This window comes from Antedon mediterranea, chromosome 9, assembly GCF_964355755.1.
Source record: "Antedon mediterranea chromosome 9, ecAntMedi1.1, whole genome shotgun sequence".
Classification (NCBI taxonomy): Eukaryota; Metazoa; Echinodermata; class Crinoidea; order Comatulida; family Antedonidae; genus Antedon; species Antedon mediterranea.
The window spans coordinates 13,206,472-13,213,735 of NC_092678.1; the positions used below are offsets into that span (position 1 = coordinate 13,206,472).

At 32.1% G+C, this 7,264-nt stretch overlaps 1 pseudogene; it reads left to right on the forward strand.

Moving 5' to 3' along the window:
* The first annotated feature begins 699 nt into the window (after nt 1-699).
* On the forward strand, nt 700-817 carry LOC140059656 (5S ribosomal RNA; annotated as a pseudogene).
* Nucleotides 818-7,264: the final 6,447 nt, after the last annotated feature.

Below are 7,264 nucleotides of genomic sequence, written 5' to 3' on the forward strand. Positions count from 1 at the left end.
CGTAAATTTATATATAGATTACACCTATAACGTACGTATGATCTGCAACGCACAAACATCTTATCCACTTTATTTTATATCATATTACAATTGATTGAGTTATTTAGAATTACATACTGCAATAATTATTTAGTAGTAATTAAACAATAGTATACAGTAAAGCTTGGTTCCCACTAGAACGTAACGCAAGGACGTAAACGCAACGCAAGCGTTTTAACCAATGATAAGCGAAGTTATAGACAGTTAGCATTCACAAGCGAATAAGCCATCGCTTGTGATGGCTTATTCGCTTGTGAATGGTCAATTCACTTGCGTTGCGTTACGTCCTTGCGTTGCGTCGCTAGTGGGAACCACGCTTTATTGTGAAATTGGTATATTTTGCAATGAAAGTATTAATTGAACTATGTTTTATGTGGACATGATTGAATTTAGAATCATGACTGAAAGCAATGTTCACGTTAACCTGTATGTAAACTACACAATTTTTTTTTTTTTATCAGTTGCTATTGCTAAATAGTAAACAATTGATTCAATTCCGTCTACGTTCACAGCATATGCACCAGCAAAACCTTTATTTCAACTTCTTTGTGTATTCTTTATCTATAACTATAATTATTTGTTTCAATAACATTTAAGTATACATTGATTGAGTTATTTAAAATTACTTGCTGCAATAATTATTTAGTAAATTAAACAATATTATACGGCTTTACCACGTTGAAACACCGGTTCTCGTCAGATCACCGAAGTTAAGCGACGTTGGGCCTGTTTAGTGCTTGGATGGGATACAATCTGGGAATATCGGGTGCTGTATATTTAGCTGGGGCCCATCAAGCATTTAAAATCAGCATTGCTGACAATTATGGCAGCCGCTGAATCTAGTATTTGCCTTTCTTCTGGTGAAGGTGGCCACAGGACGAGAGAAGCCCTTGATCAATGTTAGGCCCCATCAAAGTGCTTTAAACAGTCCTGGCTTTGTTAGTATCAAACATGTTAGTGGCGGTAATTATCGGTGTTGGTTTCGATTGAATAAAATGAAATAAAAATAAAATAAAAATACAGTTATTGTGAAGTTGGTATATTTTGCAATGAAATTATTAATTTACCTACGTTTTCTGTGGACATGTCATTAAAAAAGGGTTGAATTTAGAAGCATGACTGAAAGCAATGTTTACATTAACCTGTTGTATAAACTTAACCAATATGATTTTTTCCATTAATCATTGGAAACGAGAATCCACAGACAATCGATACAATTGAGTCTACGTTCACAGCATAATATGCACCAGCAAACCATTTTATTTAAAATTGTTGTTGATTATTTATCATTACTTAAATATAATTATTTGCTGCAATGATATGTTTGTTGTATAAACATCTTGATTATACATTTTTTTTATAGGACGGAAACAACCTACTGCATGAATACATGCGTTCTAATAAACCTACCTTAAAAATAGTGAAATATCTCACGATGGAAGGTGCAACAGTAACAGCACCAAATAAGGTAACTTATAAGCAAATTGTCTTTTTCAAAAGGTAATCGAGAAGAACTGAAACGTGTTCAGAAAGAGAACTGAAGCTTGTTATAAGTTAATACAAACGAAAAATTGAAAATAATGTTGTCAGTAATGACATGAAAAAGGTTTGGACAGGAATGTGGATAAAAATTGGTTATAAAGGATCGAATATGAAGAATAAAAACTATACATTTGATAACATCAATAGGTTATGCAAATGAATTAAATAGATTTGGCAATATTGATTTAAAAAAAAAACAAGATTAGCTATTAGTTAGCTCGTAGGATTTTGATATTGAATTTGACCTATTCTAATAGGTCAACTTCATAATCAAATATTTCCTGTTCATTAGGTAAAACTAATGAACAAGACGTCTTTGAATTATTCCGAAAGTTAAAACATTCCAAGGCACCAACCCTTGATAGTATACAATCCAAGGTACTTAAAGCATGTGGTTTTCAAATATCCTGGTGTATTTACAGTCATTTTTAATACAAGAACATTTTTTTTTTAATTGTGTTTCTTAACCAATTTTATATTTTAATACGTCCTTGTAAAACAATCATTTCATCAGACTTTTTCTGGCTTTTGTAAATATTTTATATATTAGATTAAAAAAAATAAATATGATGGAAATAACACAGATCAATTAAAATATATTGACTTTACTTCTTGTTAGATATCATCTTTTTAAATGACCATCACCTCTCTTAAGCGACCACTACCCCTTTATTTAATATAGTGACCACCACTTTTAAAGAACCACCACCTCTTGTAAGCGTCCATCACTTTTAAAGGATCACCACACGTAAGAAATATGGTTTCTTACGATATATGTGTCACATTATAGTTTAAAGGACATTGGAAACCATAATCAATTTGCATTGTAACTTATGATTTAATTAGGATTTGCTTGTTAATTAAGATTGTTGATGCATGTTGTTTTTTTATATCGGGAGTCCTTATTGAAACAAGCTCTAGAGCTTATAGAGTTATCATCTTGCTCTCATCCTGCCATTTTATTATATGTTTTTGTAATACAGTATTGATATAAAACAAACAGACGTTCTGTCATTCTTTATAATTGTATGAGTAAAAAGTATGAGTATTCCTGTATCTGAAGTGTTTTGTAAACACAATATGTCTTATAATATTCATATTGCATCAGCCACAAAACAACAACAATCAATCATGTTATCAGTTGTGTCTAACAAAAAGAATAAGAATCCTAATTATCCTTATTATTAAAACTTCATCAGTTTGGCATTAATGGTACTTTATTCTCATGGTTTAAACGTTATCTTGGCGGTAGGTTGCAGATATTAGTAATTGATGGTGCCACATCCAATTCTCTCCCAGTCATCTCAGGCGTGCCTCAAGGTTCCATTCTTGCCTCCCTGCTGTTCAATATATTTGTAAATGAAATACCAAATCTCTTTCAAAATTCCTACTGTCTTATTTTCGCTGACGACCTCAAGATTTACAAAATTATTACCACCACTGAGGACTCCGTTGCACTTCAGGCAGATCTGGAAAGACTCGGTACGTGGGTTTCCGACTGGAAAATGTCCCTGAAGTCCGAGAAATGCAAAGTCCTGTCTTGCTCTCTTAAGAAAAACCTATTAGTTTCGCTTGCTCTGTTCAAGAAGAAGTCATTGGAAGTGTAAACTCTTATCGGGACCTCGGCATTTTCATCGACCGTAAACTGACATTTATTTCACACGTTGATCATGTTGTCAGAAAGGCCAAAAGGCTGCTTGGGCTGATGTGGCGCAATTGCAAACATTTCTCTCCATACACCAAACGTGCACTTTATCTTTATCTTTCCCTCATCCAACCATCTTTTAATTTCTGTTCAATTATTTACAACTCACTCTCTGTTTCTCAAGCCTCCAGAATAGATCGGACCCATAACAAGTGTTTGCGCTTTGTCGGCCCAGGAGCCAACCTGCCTCCTATTGTTTCCCCGACATCTAGGAGAGCAAGACAGGATTTGCAATTCCTGTATAAATTTCTTACTTCTAAGTTTGATTGTAATCTTGTTTCGTTTTTAGTCGGGTGAAAGCGACTCTATAGTTCACTATGTCGGTCGGTCGGTCTGTCGGTCGGTCGGTCTGTCGGTCTGTCTGTCGGTCCGGTATCACTATGCGTTTTATCGCTTTCTGACCTTATCTTGATATGAGTTTAATCTAGCTAAGTCAATTTTTTACAGTATATTCCTTATGGCCAGGAATCGATGTGGTTAGGTTTTCATGGTGCGCAATAAAAAATTACGTGGTCTACGCACGATATAACTAGGGAAGAGTTAAATTAATTTAACTCTTCCCTGATATAACGAAATTATGTTTTATTTGTAATCATATCTTCACAACCATGAATCACAATTAAATAGAATTTGGTACTAATAAATTTCAGGGCATAAATCATCATATGGCAATACAAATACGTGCGTAGCGCATGTAACGCATGCGTACGCGCGCTTAAAATTTTCAAAATTTATTTTCGATGAAATAAGAGTAGGTTTCAGGCAATTTTAAGCGTTTACAAAATTGCCATGAGTCACAAAGCCACACAGTTACGCGCGCACGCGCATTTAAAATTTTAAAATGCGCAAAATTCATTTTTAATCAACTTTCTACGCGTTTCTTGTCATTTTGAGCATGTCAAAAATTCCCATACGCGCGCAAATTTGTACACGCGTGATGCGCACGTAGCGTTAAATACATACTTTTTTCGCGTGATTTATGTTTTTGCAGCCTTTTCTAATAATTTTACCATCTTTTAAACTATTTCGACTTAAAATTACGTCATACGATCACGTCAAATTGGATAATTTGCGCACGTTTTTGATGAAAAAGTTAAAAAATTCGTCAAAATTATGCCTTTTTAGTCGCATGGACGCGACTATAGTTCACTATGTCGGTCGGTCTGTCGGTCTGTCTGTCGGTCTGTCTGTCGGTCCGGTATCATTATGCATTGTAGCACGCGACTTAATGGCTGTTGGCATTGTTTTATTTTAATGTTCCTTCGTAATCTTCGAAGTAAACCCTTTTTTCATGTTAAATTTTCTCGTGTCAATGTTTGTAAATATGGTATTTTCTGTAGACTCTCGTCTTTATACAATTCATGTTTTAAAAAAAATTATTCTTTAGATATTTTTAACTGTAATTTCTCTCAATTTAAATGTATTATTAATGAAATTATTTAAATAATCTTATTTACATTTTTGTATATATTTATATTGGCTTATATTTATAGTTTAGTTATTTTATTTTCAACCTGTTGGTGTTTTACACTGTTGGCTTGAAATAAAGAATTAAATTTGAATTATATTTCATGTGTATGATTTATTCACAGAATGGATACACACCGATAAATATTTATCTGGATCGTGGTGATGTTAAATTAGAGATATTGTACTGTCTGATAACCAATGGTGAATCACCCTCATTACCAAAAGAGGTAATTTGACAAAAATGTAAATTTCAATAGTATATAATAATAATAATAATAATAAATACTTTATTTTAATACGGAAAAGCTTGTGTCACCATAAAGGTGTTCTTCTACAAGGCCGTGATCAACTAACAGTAGTACATTACACATTTAAAAATAACAAATTTTAAAAATAACAAATTTTAAAAATAACAAATTAGAGAACAAAAATATATGAACAGAAACCTTAATTACATTTGTGATAAGAGTACAAAATAAATAAATAAATCACACCAATAATTTTTTGAAAGTATTTAAATTTGTGGCATTTTGCATTGATTTTTTAAGAGTATTCCATAAACTAGCACCATGATATGAAAAACTTTTTTTTTTATATTCTGTTTTGGGTTTATTCAATTTTAATACATCCTTTGATCTTGTATTGTATGTGTCTAGTTTGGGTGTAAATAGTTCGTTTAGATATGGTGGTGCTTGATTATGGAATATTTTATATAACATTTTGGCTTCATTATTATGTAGTTGAGTATTAAGATTTATCCAGTTTAAGTTTTGCAGGGCTTGTGTACTTGAGTCGTATTTCCTTGTTTTTGTAATAATTTTGGCTGCTCTGTTTTGTAGCATTTGTAGTTTATTAGTATTTTTTTTATTTGATCTGCCCCACACAATATTACAATAGTTAAACTGTGGAGAGATAATACTATTATACATTAAGCAAGATACATGTTTAGGGACGAGATTTGAAGATTTTTTTAAGTAGTACAAGCCTGGCAATACGTTACTTTTAACATTATCTATTTGTTTATCCCACAGTAAATATTCATCAATAACAACACCTAGATGTTTACAGCTTTTTACTCTTTGTAGCCGAACATTGTCTATGTTTAAATTTAGATCAATGTTTGCTAATTTTGCAAGCCTTTGTTGTGTTCCTATAAACATACACTGAGTTTTATTTACATTTAGACTAAGCTTGTTACTTGCTAGCCATGATTTGATTTTTTTTTTAATCTTCATTAATTTTTGCAAGTACTTCATTTATATCAGAAGATGCAAAGTAAAGAGCTGTATCATCTGCATACATACTAATCTGTACACTATTTACATGCTTTGGTAGATCATTTACATAAAGTATAAATAAGAGTGGTCCCAAAATTGATCCTTGGGGGATTCCACAATTACTATAGCATTTATCTGATCGGACACCATTTACTTGTGAGATAGTCTTTAAACCAATTTATAATAGAGACATCTAAGTTAAATGATTTAAGCTTGTCTATAAGTATGGTATGGTCTACCGTGTCGAAAGCTTTTTTCAGATCAAGCATGACTAAACCTATATACTTCCCACAATCAATATCATTTATCCAATCTTCTGTAATGTTTAATAATGAAGATACAGTAGAGAAATTAGGATGAAATCCTGATTGGTAAGCATAAATCATATTTTTTGAGTTAATAAATTGATAGACCTGATCAAATACAACCCTCTCGATAATTTTAGAAAGAATCGGTAAAATTGATATGGGTCTGTAGTTGCTAGCTTCAGTCCTATCTCCCCCCTTAAACAACTGGGCATATTTTGGCACATTTCCATCTTTTTGGAAAAGTAATGGTTGAGAGTGAGAGATTTACCAAATAAGTGAGAGGTCCAACGATTTGATCAATAACCAACTTCAGCATTTTAGCTGGAAGCTCATCTAAGGCTGTCGCTTTACTAACATCGAGTGAGTTTAATTGTTTATAAATATATCATACTGGTAATAGTATGCTTAATGATAATTATTATGTTTTGCTTCGTTTTTTACTTCCAAACGTAAGAAGGTATTATACTACTGTATATGTTAATTATTATTAACATGATGCAACTTCTCTTGGTATAAATAATACATTTTAGCGACTTTCGATTAATTTGATTTAAAAATATTTATTTATTAAAAATATAACATTTTTTATTTTTTTAGGAAGGAAGCAATGCTCTACATATACATCTAAGTGGTAGATATGTTAAACCTACGTTAGAAATAGTGACTAATCTCATTAAACTTGGTGTATCTCCAACATTACAGAATAAGGTAAAGTACATAAGAGTGGTCATATATTCCCGTGATCTAACATTGTATAATTATCGGGTGGGACTCAAACACACCCCAGATCACTTGTGTTGTGTTCATAACTCTATACCTGCATCAGAGTGGTTACAGCAAGCAAATACAGTTGGACACCTCTAACGTTCGTAGTACCGAGATTAAATCTCTAAATATAAAATGAAAATATATATTTCTTTAAT